Genomic DNA, 13,293 nt, shown 5'->3' on the forward strand with positions numbered 1-13,293 from the left:
TTACCTCATGACGCACATAAAAGTCAGCTTGAAATGATTAGAGGCTTAAATGTGAAAAGTGAAAACTCTCAAACTTTAGAAACAAGCATGGGAAAAAAGTCTTTGTGATCTTAATATATGCAAAACTTTCTTAGCTAGAAAAAAAATACGAACCTTAAAGAAATCATTGGCAAGAGCCCTGGCTGGCATAGCTCAGTGCATTGAGCGCGGGCTGGGAACCAAAGTGTCCCAGGTTCGATTCCCAGCCAGGGTACATTCCTGGGTTGCAGGCCAGAACCCCCAGCAACCGCACATTGATGTCTCTCTCTCTCTCTCTCACTCTCTCTCTCTCTCTCCCTCTCTCCCTCTCTCCCCCCTCCCTCCATCCCTTCTCTCTCTAAAAATAAATAAATAAATAAAATCTTTAAAAAAATTATAAAAAAAAGAAATCATTGGCAAATTAGACTTCATCAAAATTTTACAGATTTTTTTCTTCAAAAGACACTAGTAAAATAATGATAGTCTATGACAATGTATTTGCAATAAATATGCATCTGAAAAATGATTTGTATGTAGAATATATACCATACTCTTACACCTCAACAATATGAAGACACAATCCAGTTGTTAAAATGGACAAAATATTTAAACAGAAACATTAAAAAGAAGTTATATAAGCACCTGAAAAGTTTTCCCAAGCCATTCGTCACTTGGGAATGTAAATAAAAACAAATTCACACGCTAGAATAGCCAGACGTTCACATGACCGCAATGCTAGGTGTCGATCAGGATATAAAGGAACAGAAACGCTAACATACGCATATTTAGGAGTTCCTGGTAGGAGTATACCACTTTGGCAAACAGTTGATTAGTTTCCTATCAATTTAAACATAACTTTACCATATTAACCAATAATTCTACTCCTAGACATTTACCCAAGAGCAATAAAAACTTATAATGACAAAAAGATGTATGCAAAAGTGTTCATAATAGTTCAATACATAATAGCTGGAAACTGAAATCCCCACCAATACCCACAACAGATGAATTAGTAAACCAATGTCATTGTATCTATATAATAAACACTACCTCACTATAAAAAGGACAAACTATTGATACACACATCAAAAAGAGTGTCCCAAAAACATTCTGAGAAGCAGAAAAAACAGCACCAAGAGTATGTATGATATGATTCCATGTATATTAACTTCTATAATGCAGAAATCTCATCTGTGATCCCATAAAGATCAGTGGTTGCCTGGGTCAAATGTGTGGTTGTAGTAGGGATCGCCTAGAGAAGGTAGGAAGGAACTTCTGGAGTAATAGAAATTGCTACCTTTATTCTGTTTGTGGTTACATGGGTGTACGAATTTACCCAGACTCATTGAATTGCATACTTATAACAGGTCATTTAAATGTAAATTATATCTCAATAATGTTTCTTCGATTTTTTAAAAAAAAATAATCAGTGAAAGGTACCAGGGTTTTGGCAATAGGAAAACAAACAAGGCCTGAAATGTATTTTGAATTCCTATCTCGGGGTAGAAATACAGAACAAAGAAGCATTCTCATCACGTTCAGATGTCTGTGTCCATCTCTGAGTAACGTGACCTCAGGAGGAAGTCACTGTATGTGCATGCCCTCGTTGTCCCTTTAAAAGAATTATCTAAACCAGCTGTATCAAAGGACATCTGTGAAACAAAAGCTTTAGCCTTTTATTTTCCCTTTCAATACAGACTTCCTGGAAGCAACAAAGAACTTGGAGAAAGACGCATCTCCCTTCCCTGGAATCGCCCAGCCTCTTCAATAACGCACAAACAAAAGAAATTAACAGAAGAGGACTCGAGAACTGCACCTGAATCCCAGCTCCTCTGCTTACTGGCCTCGTGATTTGGACAGAGCACTTAACCCCTTCCAGACTTGCTCTCCTCGCCTGTTAACTGAGGACAGAATGTATAATCCACGAATGAATCCTCTGCAAATATTAATGGAATATCTTACGGAAAATGCTTAGCAATGCTTGAGACATAATATGCTTGTAGTAAATATTAGTAGTGAGGGGGGAAAAGGCGGCTCTTGTTATGTGAGATTTTGTCATGTATTCCCTTCTATGTCTTATATCAGTATGTGCTCCCCAGAATTCCTGGGGTTCCAACAATTCCTTTAATGCACCGGAAATTCTGCTGGTAGAATATACTCGAATTCTTAAAGAATAAAATAATACTCACACGCTTTATATATTATGTTATCACTCTTCCCTCTGTTTACTGTTTGTTTCTTCTTGTAGGAAAACGGATAAAAATCCAACAAGAATGTATGGTCCCAGGCAAATCAGAAGGAACGGATCCAGCCATTTAAGTCTAGATTGACTTTGTCTGCAAAGTCTGGAAGGCAATGATGTCCCCACGTGGGATACGGGAGAGAGGGACATTTTTATCTGACCTTATGGATGGTGAGACAGGAGCAAACCCGCGTCTATAACTCTTCAATAAACAGAATGGCTGACTCCACTGTTTAAATCCCACTCATCATTCAGGTTTATTCAACAATTTATTTACAGCTTCTAAATTTATTGAAATTGGTTCAACTGTTTTCAGGCAACAAACAGATGGAGTTTAGGATTGGTGCATTCAAATACCAGGCTCGCAAACTGGGAGGATGGACTCAGTCTAAGAACAGACTGCATTGTTGAAGATAAAATGAAAGGGTAACCTTTACACACCAGCATTTTACTGCTGGGAAGCTCCAGACACTGATGAAAACAGTTGGCTGTCCATCTGGGAAAGGTATTTAAAATTAACTGAACCGCAGAATGCTATTTTGAGGTAACAATTGCTTTCCATAGATATTCATTCTGTTCAAGTATAGACCCCAAAGTCATAAAATACAACACTGAATCTGTCAAAAAGATAAACTGAGGCATATGACAAATTTTAAGAATGGATTTGAGCAAAAATCCATTTGCATCAGGTAGCACCAAACCGGAAGTGGCTGGAAGCATCACACAGACTGGAGCCTGAGGGGGACTTACGGAGAAATAGCAGAGCAAAGTAAGTCAGTTATTGATTGGCTGCAGCTTAAAGCCTATCTGTTTGTGATTGGTTGTCGTTAGGTTTCAATTGTATAACCTTGAGGTATTTACCAGCTTAGATTTTCGTTTGATGATAGCACTAGAGACACATCAATCCAATGGCCTTCTTGTTGAATTAACTTAAATCTCAATAATCTCAATGCTGAAATACCTTCTGCAACTCTAAGTTACCATCGAGGTGAGGGAAGACTTGACTTGGGGTGGTGAACGCACAATACAATATACAGATGACGTATTATAGAAGTGTACACCTGAAACCTATATACTTTTATTAACCAATGTCATCCCAATAAATTCAATAAAAATTTTAAAAAATAAATGTCATCACTGAATCACTTTAAAAGTGAGAAAGGTTCAAAGTAGTAACTAATGTCAGCAATTTATGACGAATTTAGACTATGAAAATGCCAGATGTTAGGCTATAAGATATATGATTGCATTTAACGAGCTTTTCTCTTCACACAATGATCGAGGCTTTTAATAAAGTGTTCTAATCAATAGTAAAATGCCTGACCAAAGCTATTAGCCTCAGCATTAGAAGGCTAAAAGGTAACACTATCCCAATTACATTATAGCTGCTAAGATGGCATGGCAGCAATTAGCCTGGAAATATGGTTAAATAACTTGTGTCACCCTGAATAAACCAGGAAAGAGACACACGGCTTTCCGGAATTAAAATCACAGAGGACCCACATAGCAGGTCTATAGCTGATTGCTAAGTCCTTTTGAGAATCCTGTTCCGTCCCTCAAATATGCAGGTTTACAACCTTGCCCACACACTTAGCAGTCCCTGGAGTAACATGCAAGTAGTCCGGTCTTTTCCAGGTTTGCGACGTCTCCCTGCATGTTCGCTGGTCGGATATGAACTCTAAGGAAGGTCAGGCAGACCCAGAGCTCCCCAAGGCATCGTGGGCTCCTCTGCATGTCGCAGCCTCCCTTGGAGGTGGCTGGGGCCAGGTAACTGTTCTGGAGAATGGAATAGGAGTGAAAGTAATAACCCACTTCCTGGCCTGACTATTAAAAACATCTTATCATGGGGTCCATCCCTTTCTTCCCTTTCCGAGGTAATGCGAGAAGTCCCGGTGTCGCTGCTGGATGGAAATCACAGCCTAGAACTCAGAACTCTCTGTTTGGAGGACAGGCGCAGGACCAATGCCCAAGACACACTGCGTGTTACCTCAGAAAGCTGTGACTATCCTCCTCTCTTAAGCCAGTCGGAGTTTAGGATTTTGTTTTTTGTATCACAGCACATCCTACCGTATCCTAATATAAAGCTAATAAAAAGGATCTTTCTCTTTGGGCTATAACACAGCCGAAAATGCATTTGGTTACTTTTATGCCCGCTATGGCCCTGAGAGAGTTCTGTTACAAAAGCTAACTTTGCTTGATAGTCAACCAACAAGAGGACCCCGATGTGTAAAAGAGTAATTTCAGCCACTTTGCCCGAATTAAGAATCATAACCTTTCATTTGTGCAGCAATATCAGCTTTTTTCATAATGCTTTCACACACACATCTTTGCAATGGCTCTGCAACTTCTTTTTAAGTGCATAAAACCCTAACTTTACGACTGCACAAAGTGAGGAGCAGCAGGATTTGAAGCGAGGTGCCCAGTAACCCAGCTAGTCGGAGCACGGATGAGACAGGCTGCTGCCTTTATCCTTCTGTAATCAAGAAACGCTCCAAGCTCTCAGCCCTGTTGCAGATTTTACAAGCTCCTCTTTTAATAACCTTTCTCCATTACATCCCTGACTTATTACCTCCCTGGCTCCCAGCACTCTTATTTATATGCAGACTCATTCCAGCTGCACATCCCAATGTTTATGCTGTGTTTACTGTGTTGTCTCCTAACAAGAGTCCATTATCTCCTGAAACAAGAAGAATGTTCACCGATAAAACACAGCTTGCCTGTGGCTGCCCGGCCAGGCAGGCCCATCACGCAGGGCAAAGCTCTGTCTCTGCTGACGGGGAGTGACCCGCTGTTTCCATTGGCGCTTCCCCGTGGGTGGCTTCCACAGGAGGACAGACCACAGGGCTGAAAGCATGGGACTTACTGCAGGGAACTCAGCCAGGCACCTTTCAAAGTCACACTTTCAGGCAAGCTCAGCCCTCCGACCAGGAGCCGCGCCCCAGGCGACAAGGACCCCATTCAGAGCTGTGATGGAGGAGTCCAGGCCAGAGGAGTTGTATTTGTGGTCGAACTGACTTACAGGGGAAGAAAGAAAGGCTTTGAGGAAGCGGGTGGACAGTACAGTGGCCTAAACAGACCACTTGGAGAACCTGACATCTGCTCAAAGCCAGATTCTAAAGCTGCCTCTCCACTTCCCGCCCGGGTCGCCCATCTGGCCCATTTAGGGTAACAAGGAGAGGCACCTGACGTGGGCAGTGCGAGAGGGCCTGGTAGGGGGCGCTGAGCACAAGGTAAGCCACTCTCACCAAGAGCCACGGGCCACGCCGAGCCCCTCCCTCGCCCCTTCTGCCAAGTATTAATAGCCATTACGGGAGGGGAGGAAATGTGGACTCCTGGAGGTGTAGTATCTCACAGCCTGCTGGCTTTCAAGCCCGACAATTATGTTTTCAAAATCTGGCTCAGCACTTAATAGCCGGGTGACCTTGGTCAAGTGATTTACCTCTGTATGACACGAATTTCCCATCTGTAAAGGAGGAAGTAAGAATAACCGACCTCGCTGAGTTGTCGTCAGGTTAAAAACCGTGTATACAAATGCTCACGCGCATATACAATGCTTGGTGCGGCGTAAGCCCCGGCCTACGGGCCTCCGATCGATCAGCCCTCGGTAAATGGAAGCTTTTTCCTTGTCTTTATTGTGATGATTATTGAATGGAAAGTAGCTTCTTTGTGTCCTTGCTGTGATCCACCTCTCACCACCTCCATGAAAGCCATCCATGTAGCTCCGATCCCTAAAAACAAACAAGCCCCCTCCATACAGAACAGAAACCCAGCCCAGTGCCCAACACTGAGTAGATACTCAACAGAGATTTGTTGATCTGAATGGAATTGAACTGAACTGTCCCCAACATTTGACATCCATAGGCCGCTTCCTTGGTTTGCTTCACTGGCTTTGATATTCCTCTAAAAATTAAGCTTGGCTTACTGCTGCCTGGAGCTCCTGAGCATTTTGGCTGCGCTTAGGAAATGTTTATACTATCCTGTGTATGAAGAATTTCATATTTAGTCTTGTGTTTCACATAATTACATCAATACTGTGGGTGCCGTTTAAAAACAAAACAGAACAAAGCTGACGGGTCGCAGTTCTGTCTATACGCCCCCATTTTGGACCGACACCACTCTGAACAAAGCGGGAGAGACCCACAAAAAGGCTTCCCAGTGACAGCAAGCGGTGGCAGTTCAATACTGCAGAATATCAGTGTCACGTCTTCTGAGTCTGTCACAGGGTCTTAAGATTCGAAGGGAACTTAGAGGTCATCCAGTCCTACCCCCAGCCCAGGCGACGTCTGCCAGCTCCTATCAGGGAGCCTGTGAACAGCTCTGGCTCCACAGGGACTGGCACCAACCCCAGTTCACTCTGCCAGGCCCGGGGGCAACAGATGCCCGCAGCTAAGGAGGGGCTCACGGGCCCCCGTAAGGGCTGCAGACTCCTCAGCCTCCCACGGTACAGCAAGGAGTCTTGGCTGGCCGGCTTCCTCCTCCAAAATGAAACGGAAATGTGCAAGGTCTGCTGAAATAGGATGCCGTTTTAAGGCACAGGGCTCTGAAGTGCGTGTTCTTGTGGACTCATCTCCCGTTAATACCCGCAGTGAGGACTGCACAATGCAGTTATACACCTTTTATTCCTGGGAGTCGCATGTTACTTTTTTCATTTAGTGCACGCTTCCCTCGAAAATGGATATCAAGGCATTCATTTACAGTGCTTCCTTTATATCCGCGGGAGTGAGGGGGTGAAGGCGGCGTCAGAGCCTGAACACGGAGTGTAAGATCCAGCCTGGGCAGGGATCTGGTTGGTGAGTGCGGTGTTCCAGCCCAGTCCCTGGCCCGAGGGACCAGGCAGGGGTGGGGATGGCTGGTCCCTTATCTGCATACCGATAGGGCCATTTACATTTAAATCACTGTTGTGTCACAGGGTTGCATTTTGATAGCTGCCAAGCGGTAGTTACATGCACATTTTTCCTCTGAACAGTAAACAGTTTTAGTTTTCAAATAGCATAATTTTTGAAGTTTTTATTCCTCGCCATCACTCTGTTAAGAAAGCTGTCAAGGTTTGGAATTTCATGGAGAAATGTGAAGTGGCCTTTGTAGGCTCCAGAGGCACCCTCGGAGGCCTGACATTCCGAATGTGATGGCTCTATTTACATATATATTGTCCTTCCAAGGAAATGCTGTTGGTTTGGGTTTGGGATTACTGTATGTAGACAGTTTTGGCTGTCGTGGGGGCCTTGTAGTTCTTATATTCATGTATGCAGCCATTCATTCACTCACGCATTTATTTATTCATTAAAATAAGAGGTGACAGTTTGCCTTTGCTATCTGGGGAGGTCTGGGCTCCTGTTCTGCCATTAAGGTAGGGACAGGAGTTAGGGATCAGCTGCCTGCCTGCCTGCCGTAGAGAACCAAACCCTCAAATTGATAAGCGACATATATCCTCAGCAATTTTAATGCTGCTCAGAGGAAGTTCAGGATCTTGCATCTGGGGGAAAATAACAAAGAGGATCCATTTACAGAAGCGAGGGCTTACACATACATGTGTCAGGTGCACAGGACACAAAGCAGGGGCTGAAATACCTTAAGGCCATACATTATCCTGGGCGACCAAAGACTAAGCTCGCATTTGTACCTTGGTAACGGAGTTTTCACAGGTGGGAGCGGAGACAACCAGAATGCCAGCACCTGCTACAGAGGGAGAGATGCTCAGAGCCTGCACCGCCCCCGTGACAATGAGAAAGCAGCACGCAGAGGCCGTCAGAGGCAGCCACGGGTCTGCAGATGGGGCGAGACTTCTACTCCCAAAGCAATCAGGTCATCGATGTACTGGATAATTGTGTTAACCTTTACATTTATGTTTTTCGTTTCAAACAACATAGAGTAACAACGCAGAGGTGAGACCTGGCAAAGGTTCACTAAGATGATGATACAACATGTATATGGGATTAATATTGAAAGCTGGGAAAGAGTATATCAAGGGGAAAGGAAAGGGAAAGAAAGTAGTGAATACACAAAAGATGAGGGACAGCAAGGGAATTTATCCCCCTGACTGACACGCAAGGGTGGGCCTGAGGTCCCCTCAGGGTCACCACAGGTGAAGGAAGATTCTACCAGGAGCTGGAACCCCACGGTGTGTCATCCACAAAAGTAATGATCAGAACACATGGTATTTTTCTTTTGCATAGTATTGTACGTCCACCATCTAGTTACCAATGGTGAATTTAGATCATTTCTTTTTAAAATACTCATGCAGCACTTACATCATCCTGGCCCTACGTGAGTGAGTACTAAAGTGGGAGGGAGAGAATTTCAGTGGGGGACAGAGCTGCTGTTACACTTCACAGGGCATCCAGCTAACGGTCCAGTGATGTAGGCAGAAGGCACTCATATTTCTGAAAACAACACAGTGGGTAATAGGTATGAAGTGGTTAGAGCAAGTCCGATTCTGGAGGAGAGCAGAAGTTAGAAGACGCACTCTTTCTTTGTCACATGAATTAGATGACCTGACAGATGAGGCAACGGAAGAGGGCGTTCACCATTCCAGGAAGCGATCATGCTACGCAGCTGTAAGAATAGCCACAAGTGTAATGTAAATTTGGGAATGATGAGAATCATAAAGTATGCATTCAGGGCTCCCCCCAAAAGAAAGATTCTAGAGGGTCTTAAAAGTCAGGCTAAGCTTAACTTTTAGTAGACAACGGGGAGACCTTGAATTTCCTTGAGCAGGGCAGTCCCTAGGAAGGTCAGAGAGCTTAGGATAAATGGGTGTGGAAGGAGCAGAGGCAGAGTGTCCAGATTGTGAGTATGAGTGTGCCCTGAGTGTGAGATGATAAGAAATGGACCAGAGTTCCAGTTGTGGACATAGAGATGAGGGATACAAATTGAGAGGTGATTAGTGATCATGATTTACACTATGCAAGAAATATTGAATGAAATAAAATCCGGGAGCCCTGGCTGGCGTAGCTCAGTGGATTGAGCATGGACTGCGAACCAAAGCATCGCAGGTTTGATTCCCAGTCAGGGCACATGCCTGGGTTGCAGGTCATGAGCCCCAGCAACCGCACATTGATATTTCTCTCTCTCTCTCTTTCTCTCTCTATCTCCCTCCCTTCCCTCTCTAAAAATAAAAATGAATAAAATCTTAAAAAAAAGGGAAAAAAAGAAATAAAATCCAGGAAGAAAGGTATAATATTATGAAGAAGGTGCTGAGGTGTAACTAGGAAATGGATATTTATTCTGAACAACTGTTTACAGTACGAAGCACACCTGAAAAGAGTGATGGAGAATATTGCTGTAGGAAGATCCAGAAAGCCACTTACCAACTTACAACCCCAGCACAGTAACCACAGGGTAGTATTAGTTTGCTACCAAAATCACCTCTTGGGGAGGTTAACATTCACCACTCCCCTGAACCTAGCCATATCTCCTTCCCTCCATGTTTCCCAAGCCGGAAGGCCAAAGAAAAGCTAAACACATGTGGGGTGCCATTCATTATATAGTTCATCCAGGGAAACTGGAAACAGATGAGATGACACACCAACTCATCCCAAACATGTCCCTGGGCAGGAAGAAAAAAAATCTCAAAGCTACACAAGGTTCCACATGAAAGTAAGAAGGAGATATTTTGAGAAGGGAGGAATGGAGGATAGTGGAATCAAACCATTGAGATCCCATCTGCTTCTGGGTGTCTCATGTTCCTTTTTCATGGCTATTGGGAGACCTGCAGATGACTTCCGGGATGGGGGAGGATGCTGTGCTCCAGGAAGAGTGCCCCGGGCAACCAGAGCATATTTATAAACATGCTGTATTTCCGTTCTTTCTGCTGTAAGAAAAGGGGGTTCTGCTACTCGTAATTCCTCACCTGCCTCCTTCCCAAAGGCTGATTTCCCAACACAAAAACCAAAGATGATAAGTTGCCCAGAGGAAGATGGCACGGGGCCCTGGCCCTCAGAGTTGAGCACATCCAACCACTGTGGAGTGACACTCTTCTCCCCATTTTCAGTGGGACCAGCGGGCATCTGTCTTGCAAGGAGCCAGTCTACTGCAGACCTCAGCCTTTCAGCAGCTTCCCTACTCCTCGCGAGTCAGGGAGCCTTACCGACTCCAGAACGATTCCTTCAAATTCCTTAAAACTGTTCTGAAGCCAGTGAACCTAAGGATCTCCATACCAAATAACAGAGAAGGTTTTGTAAGTGGTTCTTTGCTGTGCTCCTCAAGGGATAATAAGACATCAGTCTTCGACCGGTTTATCAATTACCTGGGATGATGTATCTGCAGAATCTCTGTCATAAATAAGTGGCTGCGTAAGACAGGACTAGAAAGTACAAGTTAAGGCGACATCAGGAGCCACAAATCCGTGGAGACTGATGCTTCTCTACAAACTATTGATACTCAAATCCCAGGAAATGCGTGCGCTATTTTTCCTGGACCACCCCAGTTAATGAATGCACCTGTTAATTTATTTAGGAGTGGGTTTTCTTTAAACTATGACAGATTCAATTTCCCCTGAGATGAACCATTCCAAAATCAATAAAGACCTGTGACTTATATTTATATGCAATTCAGTGGGAAAGAGATTTTTTTTTAATCCTTATGGCTGGCGGTATAATACTGGGTAACATCAACTCATTAATTAACTATTGCTATTAAATGAATGCAGTATACTAAGTGCCAAAAATTTTAAAAATACGCACACAATCAATGTTTGTAGATAACCCTGCAATCTTGCAGGAGATAAGGATGAAACAAAGAGAGTAGAACAGTAACAATTGCAACAGGAGAGGAGAATTTGAAATAATGCTAATAGCAATAATAGCAATAATAACAATAATAATAAAGTATGTATATGGCAAACAGCATAAGTCAAGCACTCTTCTAAGTATTTGAGATGGCAATTCAATCAGTCTTCTCTGTAAGCTGGGTGCATTGTTTATCTTCACAGCTAAGCAGATTTAGCTCACAGGAGTTAGACAGCTCACTCAAGGTCATAAAGCTCGTAAGTGGCAGGGCTGGGTTTTGAACCAGGCTTACAAATGTAGCTCCAAATGCCATGCTCTGAACCACTATGCTACTGGATTTCAGAGCCAGTCAATGGCATCATGGTGCCGAATGTTCAGGAAGACTTCTTGTGGGAGCTGGGTCGCGAGTTAGTCCTAAGAGAAGAGCTGGAATTTAATAGTGTGAGGAGGAGCACCGACGTCCTTGACAGAATGAACAGCCTGAGCCAAGTTACGGAGGCGGGAAGGGCCATGGAGGAGAGAACTGGCACCGGTGATGAAGTGTTTGGGCCCCGCAGTCAGACTTTGGAGCTTCGAGCCTGGCGCCACCACTGACGAGCTCTCTGACTTCGGACAAGGTCCCTCACCTTTCTGTTGCCCTACGTGTCTTATTATAAAGAGGGTGTAAAATAATGGTGCAGAATAGGAAATCAGTAAACATGTAAAAAAGCACTTAGGAGAGTCCTGATACATAGTTTGTGTCACATGAGGCTTTTTCAAGTGAGTAAATTAAATGTAAGTTCGGGGCAGTGAGAGACAGGCCCGCCCAAAGGGGTAAGTGGTATTTCGCTGCGTGTCAGGGATCGTCTCTCAATGCCCTCCCCTTCAAGGACCATCGCCTTGGCATCCCAGCATCCTTGTGCTTGAGGATAGAGTTCGAGGACAGCTCCCAGCCAGCCCGTTATATAGGACACCAGTGCAGTTGCCATCAAAACAACCACAAACCTTTACCCAGAGCCTGCACGTGCAAAGCACTTTTAGGCGTGCTCAGTAATTTAGAAAGAAACAAAAGAGGAGTGTGCAGTTCAGATGCCTCCAGGTAGAATGAGTGGCTGTTTCAGGCCCGTGGCTGCCTCGGAGGAAGGGGATGAGGCAAGGGGGTCAGGGAGCCCTTCCTAGCTCCTTAGTGCTGTCTGGATTTAAAGAACAGATTCCCCAATCCCAGGAGGTGGCTCACTGCTTGGAACACAACCGGATGCATTAACATCCCAGTGTTCCAAAATGACCGCCGCAGCCCTGCTGTCATGCTGATGGAATGTGATTTACACCGGGGAGAGAGCCACCAAGGCCCAGGCTGGGGGTGGTGCGGGGGACAGGCAAGCAAGGAAATCATTGAGAATGCTCTGAACGTCTCTGTCTGGGAACCTCCCACTTCTCCCACTTCTCCCACTTCCACGGAAGTGCATCTCAGGAGTCGTGGGCTCCCAGGCCTCCTTGGCCCCGTGTGCCTTTCTGCCCCCATGTGCCTGTGAGTCGCAGGCCAAGTCTGTCTCCACGTCAGACTTCAGCAGAGCGCTGGGCAGCCCAGCAGGTTTGGGAAGTGCCACACTGGAGCCTTCTCCCAAAGCCTCAGCTCTGCGTTTGCTGCCATCAGCCCCAGGGTTGGCCCACCCCCACCCCAGGAGACGGCTCCGGCTCAGCTCAAAAGCTGCTTTACTGGTCAAATAACAGAGACATAATTCTCACTATGCAACAAAAAATGCATGGTTTGACATTTTTTCTCCAGCTCGGGAACATTAAATATTACGAGCTAGGCTTTCTCTTGTATTCCCCGCGGCACCTGACGGCTCCCACCGTCGCCCGGAGAGTATTCGAGAAGAAACACACCAGGAGCGCGCTCTCTGCAGTCACGCGGGCCTTGGTTTGCATCCGTGGCTCTACCGAGTTAGGAAATTGCCTACACGTGTTCAGGAGCTCCCTCTCCGGGGGTGTGTTGTTCAATTAGAGAACAAACGACTATTATTTTCAACTTGAGAATCAGTCAGTATATTAGCCTGGACAGACTAATTGCTGTAACAAATAACTCGCAACTCTCAGTGGCTAAGCACAGTTCAAGTTTATTTTTCCCTCTTGTCGCGGCTTCACGTGGGGGCTCTGCTCCACATCGCCATTAAGGGATTTAGGCCACCCGGCTAGAGTGGATCCCACCATCTCTTTGAACCTCAGCATGGGTTTCTCTCTCTCCCACTGGCAGACAAGGGAAAATAAAGGGGTTAGGAGCCAAGTTTGGAAGTGGCATACTTCACCCCTGTCCACGTTCCACTGGCA

The sequence above is a fragment of the Phyllostomus discolor genome, chromosome 6, assembly GCF_004126475.2.
Source record: "Phyllostomus discolor isolate MPI-MPIP mPhyDis1 chromosome 6, mPhyDis1.pri.v3, whole genome shotgun sequence".
Lineage (NCBI taxonomy): Eukaryota > Metazoa > Chordata > Mammalia > Chiroptera > Phyllostomidae > Phyllostomus > Phyllostomus discolor.